The following is a 23,926-nucleotide window of genomic DNA, read 5'->3' as shown; positions in this document are numbered from 1 at the left end:
CAAAGAGGTAGATAGATAGTCAACAGCTTTATTTCACTTAAGTTAGATCTGACTTCATATTTCTTTAAAGTAGCAGAGGGCCAGTGGGTAAGCAGCTGTTATATTAAAAGGCCCTTCTCCCAGGTCTTTCCTACCGGACATTGACTTTTCTTCAATCTTTCATCCTAAAATATACATCTAAAAATAATTTTGTAGCTGATACTTACTGTTGTCTATTATAAAGGAGGGGATGAGGAAGATGGATAAAGCACATAGCATGTATTTAACAAATGCTTCTTGGTTGATTGATTGAATGTGATAAATGGAAAGGAAACCTATCCAAAAATCATTTCGCACACCCCAATGCAAATATATTGATTGCTCATCTTTAATCTACTTGAAAGTACTTGCAAAGAATGCTTGAGAGTTAACTCAGTTGATATCTGATCATTGTCGCATATAAATTACAGTGGATTTCTATAGTTGATCTATGTCCCTTCTCTCAATTTTTACTGAAATTACCAAATTGCTATGTCCTACTTTTCATTATTTATTCCCGTAGAGTACTACCTAGACTGGAAGGGAAATTCCATTACTTCATATTTTCATATAAAAAATAATAAATCCAAAATTTGGGGTCTTTTACAAAGTGTTCACACTTGCATTACAGGAAGAAAAAAGATAGTGATATCATGGGACTAAGAGGAGATGTCACTGCTTGTTTGCCTTGGAACATGCTACTTTCAAGGCAATTAGCAAAATACAAAAAGAAAGCTCTGAAGGAGATGGGAAAAAAATCAATAGCTCTATGTAGGAAATAAACATCTAAACCAGACTCAGAGAGATGAAATGGACTGCATTGTTCCAAAAATTAAAATATAAACATCAACCCAATAGACAGAAAAAAAGAGTTTGATATCATAAAAGGAAATGCAATTTAATTTCTAGAGTTCTCCTCATTGCTATTCCCCCAAAAGAATCAATTATGACATTATAACGATGGAGTTTAATGTGACTTACTTCAGTTTGGATACTACCATTTTCATAGGTCTGCAGAGAGGAGTTTTTAAAAATTGAGAGGGACGAAGAGGCAAAATGTAGCTATAAACAGTATTTGAACCACATTAAAAGCCTATATTCATAAATACATACATGCATACACACATGTATACATATATACATATATATGTGTATATATGTGGTAAGATATAATACAATCTACCCAAGGAAGAGGGCATTCATATCACATATCACTAAGGTATAATTTTAGAAGAAACATTATTGGTAATTCAAAATATCTTTCAAAATGATATCAGAATGAAAGATGATCCCCCATATTTCATTACCATCTTAACTTTTCAACTGATAAATACTCGATTATACATTTAAGATTAGTTTGAGAGTCATTTAAGTATACATGGGTTAACCTCCTACTACTGGTCATCTTCTAAAAATAGATTATTGTTCATCATGGTAGCTTTATTATTTATTTGGCATCATTATTGATTAAAACATTTGTGAATTCTCATCTCTGAGCACCAGTACTCCCAATCATTGGAATTTTGGTTCCTAAATGAAAATCATCAGTGAAGATATAAATTTACAATGAAAGGCTATTGACAAGTTTTCTCCTACCCCATTCTTTTCTCAGTCCTCTCAATTTCATCCCACATAAAAAGGTGTCCTATTAGAATTGCCTTTCTGCCCCTCATCCCACCTCTGTTTCTGAAGCCATAGTCTCATCATGTAATGGATCAGGCCTTACTCAGACTAGTCAGGTTGTTCAGGCTCAGGACTAGTATGAAATAAGATTCATAGAAAATCTATCACTTAACAAAAAAAGAAGTTAGTCAACATAGCATGGGTAGGATATTCAGCAAAAATACAAATACGTTGCTCGTTCCAGTATACATTGCTGCATCCACCACCACCCCAATGCATCTTCTCAGAAAGGTGTGTTGACTCACTGGCAGTAGAAAATCTTCAAATGTGAGGGGCACAAACTCATCTTGAATTTTCATGCACTAGGAGACAAGGAAGCCACCTCAACGGTGCACCTTTCATTCCTTCAGAGCAATCAAATACTGGGGATGGCATCCCTGAAGAGGGAGTGCTAGTTCAGCTCCCATGACTGGAACTCCCTAGAAAATATTGTTCCTAGCAAATCTAAAATGTCTAAGTAAGGAAGGGACACTGGTTTGATTCTGACCCTTAATAACAATCTAGTCAAGTAGGATCAGGACATAGCCATAAAAGACCAAGACTTTGAAGGAGTAGATGATGTCAGTTGGTCATTTTGCCACCACTTCTGGTAGCACTGCTTTTGCCTTCTGAAAATGAGTTTCTCTATTTGAATTCTCCATACTGGTGCCTAGATATCCATTTTACCTCAGTACTTTAAGCACAGGGGTTCTGAAAGGTTCTGGCTCTTCTCTAGTCTGGCTTCTAGTTTTTGTTCACTTGCATCCTAATTTGGATGTAGTTTCCATGTTTATTTGGGCAATTTAGTTGGACTAAATGATAACTGAGATGATTTATCATTCTAGAGCTAAGATTCTATGTTCTTTTTTTTTCTCCCAGGAAGGAATTATCTTAGCTCCAGTGATTGCTTAACTCCTGAAGGAGACACAGTATTTCTCTTCTCCAACTCTAAGCTTTGCAGCAGCATCCAGTTCTGTTAAGTATGTTTCCCAATCTCCTAACAGTGGAAGTGAGAGAGAACATAGAAGAACATCTCAATTGAATTTAATTGAAACAAATCAAATCAAACTGAATTGAATTTAAGCAGTGTGAGCAATAAAGAAGCAAATCAGCAGATCTGGATTCAAGCTTTTGGTCAGCTACTCACTAGCTGTGCTGTCTTAGGATAAATATTGTATTCCCATGAGCTTCAGAATCCTCAGGTACAAAATTGGAATGATAACAATATCTTTTACCTAATAATGATAATGGTGAATATTTTAATACTAATTTTTATTTAATTTATTTTTTAAAGATTACTTTCAACTTTCACATAAATTTTTATCTCATTTAAGTCTGTCAACAACTATGTGAGAGAAGCAGGGGAATTATTACCATCCTCACCTTAAGATGGAAAAACATATTCAGAGAATTGAGGTAACTTGCCTAAGGTTAAGAGCTAGCAAAGAGCAAACTTAAGATTTAAACTCAAATCTTCTGAATATAAAGGTAGGGCTCTTTCCACATTTCTGCTCACATTAAAAAAAAACACTGAAATAATGTATGTGGAAGTGCTTTGAAATGTGTGAAGTGGAATACAAAAGTAAAGTGTTAAGACTATTATTATTAAGGTAAAGGGCAAAATTTACTAGTCCATAGCTCCCAAGGGTCCACTCAGGGTCTTTTATGAATAGAAAGCACATTGGCTCTTCACCAGCAATCCACACAGTAGCTGTTTGTAATGCCCATTATACCTTTTGGCCGAAGATTCCACAATTTCATCCTTCAGCTGCGGTAAAACTCTTGGACAGATGCCATCTATTCCTGAACATTTATCTACATTGAGTTTGTCAATTAAGTCTAGAACCTTTTTTGCATTTACCACCATCTGATCTATTACTGGTTACTTGTCTGCTTCCTAAAGCAATTTGGGAGCAGAAATCTCCTGAATATCATCTTCAGTTGAAAAAAAAAATCAATGTTGGCCTTAGTCCAGTGGTAATATCGAGTTGAAATCATTAGTTGCATTAATAGCCTCGTGGACCTGTGGTCCTGAATACTTCTTTTCTATGTTTCTTAATGGCACTTGATGTTGTTTAGGAAAGTTCCATTAATTATTTAATTTTAAATGTAGCACCCTACTGATCACCCACCGTGTTTTTTTGTAGAACTGTTGAATCTATGACATAGTATGTTGGGATGCACAGCGCATTTGAAAATAGACATTCTAGTCTTGGCTTTGTAATTATTAACTATGTGATTTTTGGATAATTTATGGCAGTTAGGCAAAATTTGGGCAGCTAGATATCACAGTGGATAGAGCACTTGGGACTGGAGTCAGGAAGACCTCAGTTCAAATTCAACCTCAGACACTTACTAGCTGTGAGACCCTGGGCAAGTCGCATAACCCTATTTGCCTCACTTTTCTCATCTGTAAAATGAACTGGAGAAGGAAATGGCAAATGGTGGGGAACCCGTGGCCTGAAGGCCATATGTGGCCCTCTAGGTCCTCATATGCAGCCCTTTGACTGAATCCAAATTTCACAAAGTTAGGCCACAGGTTCCCCACCCCAGCTCTGGTATCATTGTCAAGAAAATCCAAAAGGGTGTCACAGAGTGGGATACAACTAATCAACTGAAAAAAATAGCTGGAGAAGGAAACTCAAACCACTCCAGTATCTTTACAAAGATAACCCAAAATAAGGTCACAAAGAGACAGATATGACTGAAAAACATCTGAACAACAGCAAAATAGTAACATATTTTAGGTGCTGAATGAATGAAATGAAGCAGTACCCAATAAGTGCTTAGTAAATCTTGGTTAAAATGAAATTTTGCTTGTGCTTATCCTTCCATGTGCAATGCCTGCCCCATGCCTCAACACACACACACACACACACACACACACACACACATGGACCACTGCCCACTACCTACTCATTTCCTAAGGTCTGAGCTCAATATCAACTTCTAAATGCCATTTCTGAACTCCCATAATACTTTTAGTTTTTTATTGAATTTTCAAAATCAATTAATCAAAGAAGCATGCATACAAGATCCACTGAATCCAGTACATCTATCTAGGACAGGTGATGAAGGTGAACAATGATCTGGGCTACCAAATGCACAGTAGAAAGACAGTTGATTGGCTTGCATTTGGGAAATTATTCAAAGCTTTTAATAATTCCAAGCTCTACCCTGCTACAAAACTAAGATTTTTGTTTCTGTGCTTTTTCTTTAATTATTGCAAGTTATCTCCCATTGATGCTTTTTTTTTACTAATTTTAGAACACTATAATAGCCATATAATTAAAGTTGCAGGGGCAGCTACATGGTGCAGTGAGTAGAGCACCATTCCTGGAGTAAGGAGGACCTGAGTTCAAATCCAGCCTCAGACACATGACATACTTACTAGCTGTGCAACCTTGGGCAAGTCACTTAACACCAATTTCCCTGCCTTCCCTCCAAAAATAGTTGCAGATTTACTTTAAAGTACTCTGGTGTTTTGGGAATAAGTGAATTAAAAGTATTTCTTATGATTATCTGCATGTAATAAATAATGTAAGGAATATCAATCAATTAATAAGTACTTATTAAGTGCCTACCATGTGCTGGGCACTATACTAGGTGCTGAGGGAGAGAAACAAAAATGAAATAGTTCCTGTCCTCAATGAATTTTTATTCTTGATTTGACCATCCCCACTATCATTCTATACTATTTCACTTGAAGATCTCGTGAGTTTCCAGGGGTTCAATATCATTGCTATATAGATGTCTCCAAGACAGCTCTACATATGGCTCTAGTCTCTCTCCTGAGTGACTAGTCACAAATCGCTAGCTGTCTTTTGAATATCTCAAACTTGATGTCCTAGTCTGACAGTAGGAATTTTCTTTTCTGAGTCTTCAGTAGCTGTGACTTCTAAGGAAGATGGACTACAGTTCCTGCCAACTAGTAGCAATTGATCAGAAGTTGGTATTGGTGGTAGAGTGGATGGCTGGCTAATTAAATACAAGGGTCGCACCCCTTGATAATGTCTGTGTAAGCCACGCAGAAAGCAAGACCTGTGGTTTGATAGGTACTTCACTTCCCAGAGCTCTGAGATACTGGTTCCTGGGTAGTTCCCACCTTGCTTTGAGGCAAAGCAATTGAAAAATCAACTTCGATCAAGAGAGCAGACAGGCCACCCTAGCTAAGACAGCAGAACATCCTGAAGGGGAGATAGGAGGTGGCATGTGCCAGTCAAATAATACTACTGCTACCAAATCTAAAAGCTTTTTCTCACCCCTAATCCTTCTTTACCTTTCCAAAATATGACACAGTTCATCATGATCTTCTAGATATTATTTTCTCTCCTTTTTTTTCTTAGTATGATATTAATCTTTCCTGTTCTTCTCCTACAAGTCTTACCATTCCTCAGTCTCCTTTGCTCCCTTTTCATCCATGTCACCCCCATTAGCCATGGATGTTGCCTACAGCTCTGACCTGGGTTTATATACTATGTCACTCTATAGTATCATAGCTTTTTAATTGGTTCCTTCACCCTTACTCAAGTCCTTTCTAAACGTATTTCATCCTCCACTCAGCTGCCAAAGTGATTTTCCTAATGTGCAGGTCGACCCATACCCTCTCCCTCCCCAACACATTCAATCAATTTCAGCAACCCCCCTATTATCTCCAGGATTAAATCCAAATTACTTTGTTTTAAATATAATGGTTTTCATTACTTAGCTTTTTCTTATCTTTTTAGTCTTACCTTCTTCTTATCCCCTTTCACATACCCAACTTTGCAGATACACTTGACCTACTTGCTGTTCCTCACACATCAATCTCTATATTCCATTTCCATGCCTTTGTGCCTCCTAGTTTACCCGTCTTCCGTCAAGACCCAGTTCAAATTCCACCTTCAGTGGGAAGCCTTCCCCAATCTACCTAGGTGCTCGTATCTTTCATCTTCTCTGCATATATTTTATATGCACCTACTTAATTCAATGTGGTCCCTCCCATTGAAATATGAGTTCTTTGAGAACAGTGATGATGTTTTGATTTTTCTGTGTAACCCAGAGTTTGTCATAAAGATTAATACACAGTAAATGCTTAATTAAAGCAAATTGACTGACTGAAATTATATTTAATCAGGGTAGACAATATGTAGATATTTGAGTAATTTTGAGGATGAGGTGACTACTCCCTGGAGGAATTAATGCAACCTCTTTTGAAAGTTTGGTGAATGGAATTTATTTTTATAAATTTGAATAAATATATAAATTTGAATAAATAAAAAGGGAACTTTATCAAGTAAGCATTGTAAAGATTATTTTTTCAGAAAAATCAATTCCAATTGTACAGACAAAAGATAATGAAGGCTTGCAGTAAGATGATGACCTTGTTAGTGAAGAGAATGAGAAGCATACAAGAAATGTTTTTGAGGTAGACTGGAAAAGACTTGGCAAGCAATTAGGAGTAGAAGATGAGGGAGAATGGGCAGTTTGGGTTTGACTCTAAGTTTGAGTGTGAACCTGAGCAACTGAAAGGATAGGGTACCCTAAACAAAAATATGGAAGTTAGGAAGAAGGTTATGTTGGGAAAAAAAAAACAAAAAAACAAGAGTTCCATATTCACGCAAGCTGAGTTTGAGATGAATAAAAGACAGTCATTTGAAAATATGTGGTTTGAGCTAAATCTTGAAGAAAGCCAGAAGATGGAGATAAGAATGGAGACCATTCCAAGCATGGGGAACAATTCATAAGAAATGGAGTTTCCTGTGTGAGAGATAGCAAATAGATCAGTGTTACTTGGTTTGAAAATGCATGGAGGAGAAGGCCAGATTATGAAGGACTGAAAATGCCAATCAGAATTTTGTATTTCTTCCTGGCAATAAGAAGCATAGGAGTCTATTGAGTAAGAGGATAATGAGGTCAGACTTGTGCTTTGAGAAAATCAATTTGGCAGCTGGATAGGAAATCAACACTTTTGCCAGAATTAAACAATTAAGTCAAATTTGCATTCTAAATAGAATTTAACCCCATAATGTTATACATACATCACACTTTAGGCATCATTGCCAAAGTATTAATTGTATGGCTTTATACTATTTTTTTTCTTTATATACAGTGCTTCAAACTCAAGGACTTAAAAATCATAGTCATTTAACTATCATCTGAACAATTAAAGAGTACTTATTTCCATCAATCCTATATTCTGGTTAAATGCATTTCCAAATAACTAAAAAAGTAAGTAAGCAAAAACAACAAAAATCATCTATTTTTGTTTCCCAATTTTGGCATTTCATTCTGATTGAATTCAAAACTCCAGCACAGTTTTTGACATCTGCATTTCACCATGCTTTATCATTAATAGATCCATAACCCAGATCACCTATGTGATGGATTGTAATTGTCACCAGCTCAAATATGAAGCCCAATATATGTTTCAGTTCAAATTGCTCATTCTTATATTTGCTCTATGACTCCAGCTCCCTTTTCAAAATCCATGCCAGGATCTCTGAAGTAAAGCTCAAAAATCATTTGACATTTTCCCAACTCACCCTCCCCACTCCCAACTTGCTGGACAGATATTGTGTTCTTTAAGAGTCACATCTCCTACCAGTTTTAAATGGGTAGATACTCTGAATCTGCAATAACTTGCAAATGTTTTGCAATGCAGATTGTGCTATTACTGTATTTTCATGCTAGGTCTATAATATTTACTTTTACCACATTCCTATTGATTTCTAAACCTGAAAATTTTCTGCCTCTAAATAATGCTTTATTGTGTTTCAATTGTATTGTTTGTTCTAGTTTTCTTTTACCCACTCTTTTTGTCTCTTTTCAATTTAGTTCACTTTCTACATATTTGACTTTTTAATCCTTTCAAAATGTGTTCTTTGCCTCATTCTCTTTAAGATAAATGCAATTAGAGCTGCACAAAATTCCTTCAATTTGCTGAACAATTTGATCCATCCAATTCATTTAATGAGGTTGGTTCCTGTAGGCAATCAAAACTTTTCCCACTAAAAGTAAAGTGTTGATTTATATAAAAATTCCTTTTTAAGCAGCAATAGCTACTAAAAGTGAGGAATTAATTAAACACCTAACAGATATAGAATTGGTATAAAACTTATATCCTACAATTTCTATGTGGGAAAATGAAGAAATAATCTTGGTTGCAAATATTTGGAACTTTTAATCTCTAATTTTAAAATCAGAAATAAATCCAGAGATATATACTTCACTATGAAATTTAGTTTTTGCTCCCATTATCATTTATGTGAACTTTCCCTGAAGCTTGATTCTTCAAACCAAGTAGAGAGCATCTCTTCTCAGTTTGGGAAATTTTATTTTCTTTTTGAGTTGTCTCTAAATTTCATCCCTTATATTTTAAAGGTTAATTATGTATACCTGAAAGAGAAAAAACAAACACAAACTCCAGTCAACATTATGCAATACTGATTAGTCTTTTTCTGGGATCCATTCCAAACTTAGCTTTAACAGGCTCTTAGTATTAATTGTTTAGGTTCAACTTTTCTCTTTCCTTTTGGTTTTTAAGCCATAAAGATTTCACTTTTCCATGTAGTTATTTCCTCTTTCCCAAAAGATGAAAATGTGGTGACTCATTTTTAGTTCTTATAGCTAATGTAAGAAAATCCCTTTTTTATACCTACCCAGAAAGGGGGGTTAACAAGATAGTCATTCAACTGCTAGGAATAGGTTCTAATTTACAAATCATTTGAAATATATTTCCTTTCCTAAAACCCAGCAAGCAGTAGACAAATAAATATCCTTTTTATTCTGGAACTTAGTCCCACAAAAGGCAAAGTTTGGGATGTGCCTCATTCACACAGGACAATACGTGTACAATACAAAACACACCCTGATGAGTTTATTAAGAAGCAAAGTGAACCAGCAATAGACATGTCAAGTAAACAGACACTTGCAATTCCAGGACCAGAAATAAAGGAGGGGATGATGGGAATTCTGAAAAATAATTTCTAGAAACCAAAATTATCCCTCACAAGTAGGGAATTATCAGAGAGAACTCTCCAATTAACAGCCAGGTCATATGGAGATATTTAATAAAACTTCCTCAAAGCAAGAGTCAGGGTAGGGCTGAGTATGAAGGCATAGATGTGGAAAAGTAAGAATAAAAACTGACTTCAAGCTTTTACTAGTAGATCATTGTTACCATGTGAAGAAACAGGAAAATGAGATGATAAATGGATAGAGCTGAAAATCAAGAGCTTCATTTCTGGACATATTAAATTTTTGAGGTTTTGGCGGGATGTCCAAATAGAGGTGTCCAGGAGTGAATTAGAAAACTAGATTTGGATGCTCAGCAAAGAAATATCAATGAGAGATAAAGACTTGGGAGTAACTGATACAGAGCCAATTGTCAAAGTTGTGGGAAGAGATGCAAACAACAGAGGAGAAGGGATAGACAGCAAGAGCTGAGACAAGTATAGAACCTTGGGAAATGACTACATCAAGGGAGTGGAAAAGTTGCTCTTGAGGGAGATGGAGGGATGATCAGAGTTTCAAGAGTAGAATCTATTGAATGACATGTCACAAAAGAAAAATCATGTACTACTTTATATTATAGTTACTTCCACTACTAAAACCCTGTTCTGATACCTCATCATAGGATAGGTGTGTCTGTGTTTTTGGAGGCTATGCCTGCTGTGCTAGGCCAGCATAGCACAAGCTTTGAGAGGTGTGAACAATCTGTAAAGACAGTGAGCATGGGCCTGGCAAGAGAGGAAATATATGTCTAATTAGCAGACTAGTTAATTCCAGAGAGGCTAATCACTAGTATTTTAGCCATCATGTATTCATTTTCTTGGGTCCATTAAAATTACTAGAACATGGAGATTTTCCAACCAAAAGATTTTCCAACTTCCAAAAGAAAGTACCTTTACCAATAAAATCACAATTTTTAAAGTGTTTTTTTTTATTTGTGCCTTTTCTCCTTTAGGACAGCTAGGTTACACAATTGATAGAGTGCTGGCCCTGGAGTCAAGAACACCTGAGTTCAAACCCAGCCTCAGATACTTACTTTCTGAGTGATGCTGGGCAAGTCACTTAACCACTATCCATCTCAGTTTCCACAACTGTAAAACGACAATAATAATAGTACCTACTTCTCAAGGTTGTTTTGAAAATTAAGTGATATAATATTTGTAAGCACTTAGTATAGTGCCTGGTACATAACAGGTGCCTAGTAAATGCTTGTTCTTGAGCTTGATAGTCTAAGATAAACATAGAAAGACTGGCACAAAATGATGAAGAGTGAAATAAGCAGAACTAAGAGAACATCGTATACAGTAACAGCAATATTTTTTTAAGAACAACTTTGACAGAATGTCATTTTGAATATTATAAATGTCCAAATTAGCTTCACAAGACATATGAAGGAAAACACCATCTGTATCCAGAGAAAGGAATGAAATAGAAGTGTGTATAGAATAATTTTACATATATATATATATGTATATATTTCCTTCTCTCTACCTATCTATCTGCCTATCTAGCCATCCAGATATGTATCTAATGGTAGCCATCTCTCTGACTGGGGGAAAGGGAAGGAGAAAAAAAGAAAAAAAAAGAAAAAGATTTACATGATGATTTTATTATATATTTAAATGGAATAACAAGTTTCACATAATAGATTTGCAGCTTCATGAAAAATATTTTTATTATACTATGTTATTGAAATGCTTGTTTCAACCCTTAAATTAAAAATAAAATAAATACAAGTTTTAAAAATGCTTGTTTCTTTTTCCTTCCCTTCCTTTTCTGGATTACAAAATGCTTTATAGGTTGTTCATTTTTACATCTTCCACAATACCTAACATAATGTTTTGCATACAGTAGGTACCCAACAAATATGTACTGAATCATCAAATAAAGATGAGATTAGGCATGTCAACAAGAATCTTCAAAATGACTATGTGATTCCATTTGTGTAGGGCACTGGGTCTATGATTCCATTAGTATGGAGAACTAACCCTTCTATCAATTCAGTTCAACATCTATTCTCTAATATAATTGTAGAGAGGTAACTTGAACAATAACAAGTTACATAACTCACCCAGGATCACAAAAAATCAATATGTATTATAAAAAAAGACTTGAACTTGGTTTTTTCCTGTCCTTAAGGTCAGCACTGTAACCACACTTCTCCTGATAATGCATTGTCAAAAATATCTTCAATCATTCTGTCATTGGTTTGTATCTTAAAATCTAACAGAATAGATCATTCCCTGAAAGCTAAAATGGAAGACAAATTGTGTTTTCTTGACAAAATCATATCAGAATTATGAGTAACTAACAAAGGTTAGAGGTTGTACAGATTCCTACAGTACAATTATTCACTGAGAACTTAATTTAATGAATGAAATTATAGTTAGAGTAAACACACGCCTCTTTGGTTTATTCTATCCTATGTATAGATCTTATAGTTAAATCCCTTGGGCTTGTCCTGAGTGAATGCTTGGTATAATGATCTTCCTGAAACATATTAAATGAATACAGTTCTCCTCTTTCTTCTTTTCTGATTTTTTCTGTTTCTTATTCCTAACTGTGAAAAAATTATCTCAACATAATCCCTCTTGCTCTGAGACAACATTGACACTCATTTGTGTAGGATCTAAAAAATTCAAAGGAGGATGGATATTATTTCGTTAAAAATCTTCATTTGACAAATGAAGAAATTAGGAAAATTACCCACCATGTTACCCATAATGATTAAGTCACTTTCCCAAGATTATGTATGTAGGAAGTAACAGAAACAAGTTTGGTACATGCTTCCTCTGCTTCCAAATTCAAGACTTTGTCTATTCTACCATAAAACCCATGGTAAGGTTTGTATGTAGACACTGGCTTATTTCCAATCCCTACTAGGAAAACCTGAATTCAAATTTATATTTCTATATCTATGTATATATACACAAAAACACATATATAAATATGTAATTTAAATATAAAAATGACAATAGGTTGCAAAGTTCCTAAAACGACATATTTTTTTAATTTGACTAAACACTTTCTTTTTATTTCATTGTTCCTTAAATTCACCATTAAAGAGTACATTTTAGTTAAATTTTTTATTCAATAAAAGTATTTTAAAATTCACTTCATTTTCCTCCCATAAATCCTATACTAAGCTTTGTTCAGACAATTGAAATGTACTTAGCTAAAATTAGGCCTGGAATCTATTTCTACCAACCAGAACTATAGGGGCTCTAATCTAGTGATATCCAAATTCTTTTGATATCATAGAAAGATCATATACCCCAGTATGTGTATATATGCTTATTTATAGGGAAGGAAAGAGAGAAAGGGGAAGGGAAAGGAAAGCAAATACACATTTATATAGCATTTTATATGAGCCAAACACTGTGCTAAGTGCTTTACAAATATCTCATTTGGTTTTCACAACAACCTTGCAAGGAGGGTATTATTATCCCCATCTTATAGTTAAGGAAACTGAGGCAAACAGGTTAAGCAACTTTCCCAGGGTCACACAGCTAGTAAGTGGTTAAGGCTAGATTTAAACTCTGGTCTTCCTGACTCATGGCACAGAGTTGTTATTATTTTTATGAATATATAAATCATATACATGAATTAATTGCTATGTGCAGCCAGATGGTGCCGTGGATAGAGTGCTGGGCCTGGAGGCAGGAAGACTCATCTTCCTGAGTTTGAATCTGGCCTTAGACACTGTTTGCCTCAGTTCTCCATCTATAAAATGAGCTGGAGAAGGAAATGGAAAACCACTCCAGTATCTTTGCCAAGAAAACCCCAAATGAGGTCATGAAGAGTTGTATACAACAGAACAACAGTTACTTACTATACCAATAATTATGTACATTGTAAAACACAACAATAGAAATTACAAATGATAAACATATTGTACAGAAAAAGGGAAGGTGCAGATTGAGGGAACATTAGGAAACAGGGCTAGAAATAATGTTGGAGAGAAGCCCCGACTGACTATGTCAGCAAAAGTGGGAGGCAACTTGCCTGCCCTCCCTAATTGGTTGGGGGCATTCCACAGCCCCATTAAGATTTGGCTATGATGTCTGGTGGGGTCTATCCCCAGTTTTGTAAGCAATTACTCTAAACATTCAAGCTAGATAATCATCAATTAAAATATACATGCTAAGCACTGGCTTTACAAATACAAAAAATAAAGACAAGCCTTGCTATCAAGGAGTTCACAGTCCGATGGGGGGGGGGGGCACATGAAAATAACCATGTACACATGAACCAAATACAGGATAAGTTAGAAATAATTAAGAGAAGAAAGAACTAGAATTAAGGGGGATTAGGAAGGTAGAATTTTAGCTTGAAGGAAGTCAAAAGACAGAGATGAGGAAGTAGGGCATTTGAGGCATCAAAGACAGCCAGTGAAAATGCCTGGGGTCAGGAGTTATTGTATTTTGTTCAAAAAACAACAAGGAAGCAAGTTTCACTGAATCACAGTGGGTGGGGATGATTGCTGGTAGTTGTGGGTGGCTGTGTCTGTGAATATTTGTATGAGGGGGTGTGTGTGGGGTGGATGGTTGTGTGGGGTCGGGGTGTGGATAGTTGTGGAGGGGTGTGGGTGGGGGTGCTATTATGTATAAAAAGACTTCAAAGGTGATTTGGGGGGGAAGTTATGAAGGGCTTTTGTGAGAAATGGTGGAAGCAGTTTTGTTTCCACAGAGTTGAATGTATCCCTCTCACCCCTCCCCCCCAGCGTTAGCAAAATGTAAGTTAGGTGACTGATTACAACTAGTTCTAATCAGAGCTATGATCTAGCAGAGACCAGGCTTCTGGTCTGGTGAAAGGTTAGAGGCTTGTATGCATGCTTAAAGGAACCATTCGAGGAGGGCATGACATAGGCAGTTGGGGGGCGTTGCATCTGGCCAATGAAGAGCCTAGCAGGAGATTCGAAATGGAGATCAATAAAAGGACTGGTGTCCATCTGAGTCCTTGTACTCCCCTTACTCTGTTCAGGGGACATACCCATTTATTCAGACTGAAGAGATAGAAAATGTAATTAAAACAGTCCTGGCTTCCCAACCAGTATTATTGTTTATTCCTAGACAACATGAGTGTATTTATAACAACTTTGAATACCAAAGGATTTTAAATTTGATCCTGGAGGTGACAGAGAGCCACTGGAGTTCACTGAGTAGGGAAAATGGCATGGTCAGACCTAAACTTTGGGAAAATCCAATAGAAAGTTAGGGTTGAATAAGCAGATTTGAAAAATGATCATCATAGAGATGATAATTAAATCTGTGAGTGATGAGACCATTAAGTAAATTCATATAGCATGAGGAGAGAAGAGGGCCCAAGACAGAGCACTTTAGGACACTCAATGGTTAGTGGACATGATTTGGATGAAAATCCAACAAAGAAGACTGAAGGAACTGTCTTATAGAAATGAGAAGAACTAGGAGTAGTATTGTGAAAACCTAGAGAAAAGAGGGTATCAAGTATCAGAGGGTGATGAAAAGTATCAAAGGCTGCAAAATTCAAGAAGGATGAAAACTGACAAAAGAATTAGATTTAGCAGGAATTAGAATAGGAAAAGAAGAAACTAAATTATCACTTTTTGCAGATGATATGATGATTTATCTAGAGAATCCTAGAGAATCAAGTAAAAAACTACTTGAAATAATAAACAACTTTAGCAAAGTTGCAGGATATAAAATAAACCCACATAAATCCTCAGCATTCCCATACATTACTGACAAAGCCCAACAGCAAGAGATAGAAAGAGAAATTCCATTCAAAGTTACTGAAGGCACTATAAAATATTTGGGAGTCTATTTGCCAAGACAAACCCAGGGCCTATATGAACATAAGTATGAAACACTTTTCACGCGAATAAAATCAGATCTAAATAAATGGAGAAATATCAGTTGCTCATGGTTAGGCTGAGCTAATATAATAAAAATGACAATTTTACCTAAATTAATCTATCTATTCAGTGCCATACCAATCGAACTACCAAAAAATTTTTTTACTGAGCTGGACAAAATAATAACAAAATTCATTTGGAAAAACAAGAGGTCCAGAGTATCTAGGATATTAGTGAAAAGACATGCTAGAGATGGTGGCTTAGCCACACCAGATATTAAACTGTACTACACAGCAGCAGTCATCAAAACTGCCTGGTACTGGTTAAGAAACAGGGGTGTGGATCAGTGGAATAGGATAGGTACACAAGTAGGTGAAATCAACAAGTTTAGCAATCTACTCTTTGATAAACCCAAAGAGGCCAGCTTCTGGGCTAATAACTCACTATTTCACAAAAACTGTTGGGAAAATTGGAAAATGGTAGGGCAAAAACTGGGCATAGACCAATATCTTACACCATATACCAAAATAAAGTCAAAATGGGTTCATGATCTAGGAGTAAAATCTGATACTATAAGTAATTTGGGAAAGCAAGGAATAGTTTACTTATCAGATTTGTGGAAAAGTAAAGAATTCATGACCCAACAAGAGATAGAGAGCATTACAAAATGCAAAATGGATAATTTTGATTATGTCAAATTGAAATGTTTTTGTACAAAAAAAGCCAATGCAACAAGAATTAGGAGGGAAGCAGAAAATTGGGAGAAAATCTTTGCAGCTAGTATCTCTGATAAAGGCCTCATCTCTAAAATATACAGGGAGCTGAGCCAAATATATAGGAATACAAGCCATTCCCCAATTGAGAAATGGTCAAAGGATATGAACAGGCAGTTTTCAGAGGAAGAAATTAAAGCTATCTACAGGCATATGAAAAAATGCTCTGGATCACTACTGATTAGAGAAATGCAAATCAAAACAACTCTTAGATACCACATCTCTCCTGTCAGATTGGCTAAAATAACAAAACAGGAAAATGATAAATGCTGGAAAGGATGTGGGGAAATTGGAACATTGTTGCATTGCTGGTGGAGTTGTGAGCTGATCCAGCCATTTTGGAGAGCAGTTTGGAACTATGCCCAAAGGGCTATAGAAATGTTCATACCCTTTGACCCAGCAATACCACTTCTGGGGTTGTATCCCAAAGAAATCACACAAGCGGGAAAAGGACCCATATGTACAAAAATATTTATAGCAGCTCTTTTTGTGGTAGCCAAGAATTGGAAAGCAAAGGGATGCCCATCAATTGGGGAATGGCTGAACAAGCTGTGGTATATGAAGGTGATGGAATACTATTGTGCCATAAGAAATGGGGATGATGCAGACTTCATAACAACCTGGAAAAACCTACACAACATAATGCTGAGTGAGCGGAGCAGAGCCAGGAGAACGTTGTGCACAGCCACAGATATATGGATTCCGTGAGGACCAACCCTGACATACTGCGCTCTTCTCAGCAACCTAAGGGGCAAGGACAACTCCAGGGGACTCACGATGCAGAATGTTATCTTCATCCAGAGAAAGAACTGTGAAGTTTGAATACAGATCAAGGCGCACTACATGATCGCCTTTTTTTTTGCTTCTCTTTTGTTTTTTTGGGTTGGTTTTTTTTTTGGTTCTGTTTCTTCTTTCTCATGATTCATTCCATTGGTCAAAATTCTCCATGACTTGACTAGTGCATAAATTAATTCAATGCGAAGTTATACATGACAGTTATATGAGATTCCATGCCGTCTTGGGGAGGGAGGGGGGCGGGAGGGGAGAAAATCTGGAACTCAAAACTATGTAGAACCGTGGGTGGTAAACTAAAAATAAATAAAGAAATTATAAAAAAAAAGAATTAGATTTAGCAATTAAGAGATCATTATAAACTTTGGAGAGAGGAGTTTGGTTTGAATGATGGTATAAAGAGAGGTAAACACCAGTTAAAGGCTATCAATAAATCAAAAAGTATTTAAGCGCCTACTATGAAGCAGACATTTCAAACCTTGGTATAAACCAAGACATAAACCTTGGAGATACAAGTACAGTGAATGAAACAGTCTTTACTTGTAAAGATCTTACATTCTTCCAGACAGGAAATAAGGATATATGTAAGTAAATGCAGAATAAATATAGAGAGAATAAACACAAATTACTTAATACAAAAAAGCCTGAGAAAGAACTTACTTAGCAATTGGAGGAGATCAGGAAATGTTCCATATGAAAGATGATGATTGAGCTTCAGAAAGTGAGGGAGAAAAGAATTCTCTAAGGCTGAGGGGAAGAGAATGTATTTCAGAAAGAAGGAAAGATAATGAAAAGTCTTGGAGACTAGATACAGAGTATGTTGTGAGAAGTACAGAGAGAAGGCCAGCATGATGGTGTCACAGAGAGTGTGTTTGTGTGTGTATGTGTGGGGAGGGTGGAGGGTAATGACCAGTGTGAATATAAAGTTAGAATAGAGCAAGTTTTTTAAAGGCTTTATAATCTGAAGAGAAGTTTAAAATTTATTCTTGAGGCCATAAGAGTATACAACATAGAATATAAATTCATTTCATTCCTATTCATTTAAATATCTATCATAATGATTATATATTAGCTGAAGTCACACTTTGTATAAGGAGCACAGTTGTTTTCATTTAAAAAAGATAAACTTGGGTACTTAACAAAATATAAATGGAGGACTATGCAATGCCAACAGTTTTCTTTAGTGGTAACACACTTTATAATCAGGATACAATTACCTTCTTCTTCTGAAATGTAATCAGAGAGTAATTAGTTAAATTCCTAATTGTTCTTCCTTATTATGGAAATTGACTTGCATCTCACATAATTCCTTAAAGTTAGTATGGTTCCTACTGTCCATTAATGATCAAAAAATTTGTAATTATGTTCTGTGGACACTTCTGTTCCCAATTGAATGGCTTATTTATTTAACCAATGGATGTTGTCCTCTTGAGATGTCATTTGTATATGAAAATGATTCTTGCTAAGCCTAGAATATAGTTGTGTTTGTGTGTGTGCTTGTGTTTGTGTTCCCTGGGCTAATAACTGTTTAGCTTTTAAATATCTTATTGACGTATTATCAGTACTAAATCAAAGGGATTAAATAAGCAAACTCTTAAATTGAAAATAAGAGTATTGAGAAAAGGTACATGCTCATAGATTTGCTGAGCATTAATTAATACAGTCAGATATGTGTGTGTATTTTGTGTGCTCACAAATATCTCCTGGTAGTAGATGAAAAATAGATACCAGTAATTCAAGATTCTATGACTTAATCTATAAGATCATAGATTTAGAAGTTAAAGAAATTTTAAAATGCTGTTTAGTCAAGCCCTATAATTTTAGATATCAGGAAACAAAGGCCCAGAGAGGTTAAGTTACTTGCCCTAGAACACAGAGATAGTAAATATTAGACTTGAGATTTGAACGTAGATTCTCTGAGTAAATCCACTGTACTTTGCACTGTACCATGCTGCTTTCATGGGAATGCTTCCTGCAGAGATAAAGATTAGAAGATCAATAATTAATAGATTAGAAGAAAGTTTCATAATTGTATTTGTTCCCTCCACCCTTGCCTTCTTATCCCTCACCGTACCAAAAAAAAAAAATCATTAGCTTGTGGCTATATTGGGTGATACATTTATCTTAATTAGAATAGTCCTATGATAGCAGACAAAACATGGAGCTGGTCCCCTACTCAAAGTCTTTCCATTTTGGCATTTGTGTTCTACAGGCACAATCTTCAAGTACCCAGAATTACTTTTTCACACACACACACACATATATATGCATATATATATATATATATATATATATATATATATATATATACATATACATATACATATATACGTGCATGTGTGTATGTGTGTGTGTGTATGTATGCCAAAGAATAGGTATGGAAAGAAGTAAGAGGATGGGAGAGATAGAAGGATTTTAATTTGATTTAAGAAAGGCAGATCATAGAGTTCAGAGTTAGAAGAGACCTCAGTGGACATCTAGTCAATCATTCAACAAGGATTTAATATGTATTGAGTAGAACTGAGTGTCAAAGGCAGTATGAATCAGTTTCCTATGGAATTTAAAAAACAAAAAGTTTTCTTAGCTTGTGTTAATAGAAGTATGTGATATAGAGCAGGGCTGTCCAAAATACAACCCGCTGGCCATATGTGGCCCGCAGTAATTTTATGCAGCCTGCCTGTGGGTTTTAATTTTCACAAGGAAAAAAATAAAATAATAATTTGCATGGAATGAGTATTAGACGTTTTGATTCCATCACTAATAAATAATCTTGTTGATGTTAATTTTCTTTGGTGTTTTTAAGCAGTATTATGGACGGAACATATCACATGGAATTTTCAGTCCATCTGTGGGATGCGTTCCATCTGTATGATGCAGACTAGTCAGTACGCATCTACCTTTATGCTTTTGTGCTGTGGCTTTGTTGTTTTGTGTTTTTTTTCAGGCTTTACACCTTCGCCTGTCGTATTGATGACACACATTCCCCCACTTTCTATTAGTGTACTGTATTTTTTATTCTGGGTGCAGCCCTTGAATAATTATTTTATTTTAATGGGGCCCTAAGATAACCTAAGGTTGGACAACCCTGGTCTAGAGTAAGGGATGTGTTAATCTCACTGCACTCTGCCCTGTCTCTCCCTCATGAGAAATAGTGCGGTGATTTCTGTCTGCCTGGTTTTAGAAGATGAACTGAAATACATCTAGATGAGGATAACCATGCTGAAGAAGCAATATGGAGGATGGTTAGCCTAGAAATGATAACTAATTAATTAATTCACTTTACCACTCAACATGACTTTCAAACATTTTCATTACTCCTAAAAACCAACCATGTTCTGCTTTGCTCCACCTCTCTGAAGAGAACTTTGCCTGTATTTCATTTAAAAAAATAGACCATTCTCAGAGAGCTCCCTCTTTTCCTCCTCACTCATCTTTCACCAATCAGATATCTTTTGCAATTATCTCCCCTTTACACCTGTTTCACAGTAGGTGGCCCTTCTTGTGAAGATAAACTCCTCCACATTCCTAAAGCAATCACATTCCATTCAGTCTTCTCCTGCTGACTGCTCCGCTCTCATCGCCATTCCCTTGTCTTCACTTCTTCTCTGTCTACTTGCTACATCCCTGTTACTACAAAAAGACCCATGTCTTCCTCATTCTTCTCCTCCCTTTTGGGGCTAAACTCTTTGAGAAAGTCCTGTATAATCTGTCCCTCCACATACTCCACAATCAATGATAATGAACAATCTTTATTGTTCTATCCATAAGACACTCATCTCCTGACCCTGTGTGGCTGAACCCACTCCCCAGAATTCTGTTCCTCATCTGTTTTCTAGTCTTCTTGTTTCCTTCAAATCTCAGTGAAAAGCTGCATCTTCTACAAGAAACCTTTTCCAGTCAGTCTCCATCAATGTTAATACCTTCCTTCTGAGACTACTTCTAATTTTGTATGCATATATGTGAGTATATATTATACTATATACATATATGTATATATTTATATGTGTATGTGTATATAGATATATGTGTTTATATACATGCAAGTGTATGTGTATGTATTCATGTGTTTGTATGTGTACCTTAAGAATGTAAATCAAATTGAAAAGTATGTCATGTGTATATCTTCTTTTTTCCCGGAGTGATGGTTGTTAAACATTTACTAGCACATGGTTGCTTGTACTTCTAAATCTAAAATTCTATGCTTCTGTTATTAGGAACATCATAGATTTTCAGGGATTATATTAAAGGACTAGATCTGTTAGAACCCCCTTCCTACTCAAATATTCCATGATTCTATGAATAAATAATTCTAAAAGAAATTAATAGATTGCAAATCCATGACCTTGATTATGTGATCCGAGTTTTTAAAATTTAGCAGTGGTTATTATCTTAACTTTAAATAATAAATGCTGAGTTTTGCTCTAGAAAAAGCTGCTTGAATTCCCCCTTTTTTCATTACCGCCAATAGCCAACATTTCTCTCAGTGCCCACTGAGTTCAGGATATTATTGTAGGTGCTAGTGACATAGAAAGGCATATGGAAGATGGAATAAAAGGAAATCGGTTTGAATTAAAGGAGAAATGTTGGTTGGATAGCTTCTTGGCTATGCAATAAAACAGGAGGATGTGGCAGCAGTGGTGGAATCGGGAAATGAGAGATAGAAAGAGAGAGAGAGAGAGAGAGAGAGAGAGAGAGAGAGAGAGAGAGAGAGAGAGAGAGAACACAACCATCTGCTTCATTCACCTGCCTGAAGGCAAAGAACTGGACTAGGTAGCTGATGTCTTAAATTCTTTCTCTGACTTGGATATAGTATGAAATAAACATTCATCTTATATTAGCATTAAATCGCCTCTATTCTGGGAAGAACTAAGGACCTTCAGAAGTGGCAATTAGCAGAGAAAGAATGTCCCGGAGTCCAGATTTGTACTGTGACAGTGTAGCACACCCTTACTAATTCTGAGGATGCACACTTCTTTTACAATGGCTCTGAGCATTTTTAATTTAATTCCAGTTTTTCAGAAAATCACTTAAAAGTCCCTGCTGATAGACACAGAAGGCAAGATTTCTAAATGAAGGTGCAGTTGAATGGGCTATGTATTCTTCAGTTTAATGCAGTCATTTCTAGCCCTCCAAGCAGGAGATGAATGGCCACATATGGAGGAGGTAATGATACGGACAGAATTCAGGTACTAGCATGAAATGGGTGGAACTCTAAGAGGAATCACATAATTCGCAGGTCCTGCCCAATAGCAGGACGTAATTATGTAAATCAATAGGAATAGGTTCTGTAATTTTTACTACTGAGGAGGATTTTACAGAAATGCATAATATGGGGAGTTGGCTTTTGAATGCTATGGACAAGCGAATATAGCTTGCTTTTGCTGTTATTGTCCCCTTGCAGCATACTTATAATATCTTTAAAACAAAGCCAGCTAAAAGTGATACTTTTAAAAAAGAGACACCCCATGTCCAAATAACTTCTCCCTTTTTCTATTTTCCTCTTTTACACCATCATAATGATGAACTACATCAACTTCCCCACTTCTTGGTTTAACCGTTTGGGTGGTCAGAGGGCAGTTTCATTTCACAATTATACTCGTTACAAAAACAGGACCTTCTAGTTCCTCACCTCCTGTTTAGAGCTCAGGGAAAGTTTGCTCACAATGTTTAGTAATCTCCATACCACTCTCCTTCCCTTATTCAGTTCCATATTGTTATCTTTGGAAGCCTAGAAAAAGCAATACAACTATTGCTCCATGAATGTTTGTCTTGCTGGACAAACTGAGTATACAACTGGGAAAACAGTGTTCTTACTCTCTGTTTCTACTTCAATTAAAAACTATATTAAAAGCTGACAGATAACTAATGAAAAATAAGAGGTTATGAAAATAGAAGAGCTGAATTGAATGGATTGCAATTAAAAGCTTATCAATGCCCACTTTTGTTATCATTCAGTGATACTCTGAAACCTGCAGAACATGCTTAATATTTCATGCAATCCACAGCTTCCCAATGAATTTTTTGCATTACATCAAGGCAAAATTTAATTAACAGTCATTAACAAAATGCATAGGAATGTCTTGTTTACACAAGGATTATTGTGCAACTGAACTTCTGAAAAATAATTACCTGCTGCACACTATGGGGAATTTTTTATTGTTATGGAAACCTTCACAATGTACTCCTTTTGAGGAAATGCTTGTTAAACATACTGTTCAACACCTGAAACTCCTTGTCCAAGACAAGAGTAATTAAGAGAGTGAATGGTTATTATGTTCAGAGAGCTGGCTAGGAATACACTCTGCTGAGCCTTTAAATGTAGGATAGCCACTGCAGTGAAAAACATGGGGTAAATTGTATGCTTACATCTCATTGTGGGGAAATTTCTGTGTCTTTGGTTAAAGAATGTTTCTTCATTAGGACAGAGCAAAGATACCAGCTTATTAATATCTATTGCCACTGGATATTGCCATTCCTGAGCATAATTTGATAATCGTTCCCAGAATTATTCCTCCTTTGAGGTACAACTATAGATAGACATTATGAACAAATAAATATTGTGTTTGGGTTTTCTGGATCTTGTCCAATTTTTTTCAAAATATGCTTCAAAAGAGATAGTTGTGAGAAGGATGTAGGACAGAGGTATCAAATACGCCAGAGGCAGCAGTGCTGCCTGGACCAAATGAAAATATAATTGGGAAATATTTAACAAAGTAAATAAAAATCCAATAAAACATTAATAGTGTTAATTTGTGGTTTTTCTAAGTCAATATGTAGCCTGCAGGGATCTTTATTTGTGGTTTAACTGCCCTCTTTCTGTTTGAATTTGACACCATTGATGTAGGGTATAGAA

This window comes from Trichosurus vulpecula, chromosome 7 (genome assembly GCF_011100635.1).
Source record: "Trichosurus vulpecula isolate mTriVul1 chromosome 7, mTriVul1.pri, whole genome shotgun sequence".
NCBI lineage: Eukaryota > Metazoa > Chordata > Mammalia > Diprotodontia > Phalangeridae > Trichosurus > Trichosurus vulpecula.
The sequence above is the reverse complement of the archived record's forward strand: the minus strand, read 5'-3'. Positions refer to the sequence as shown.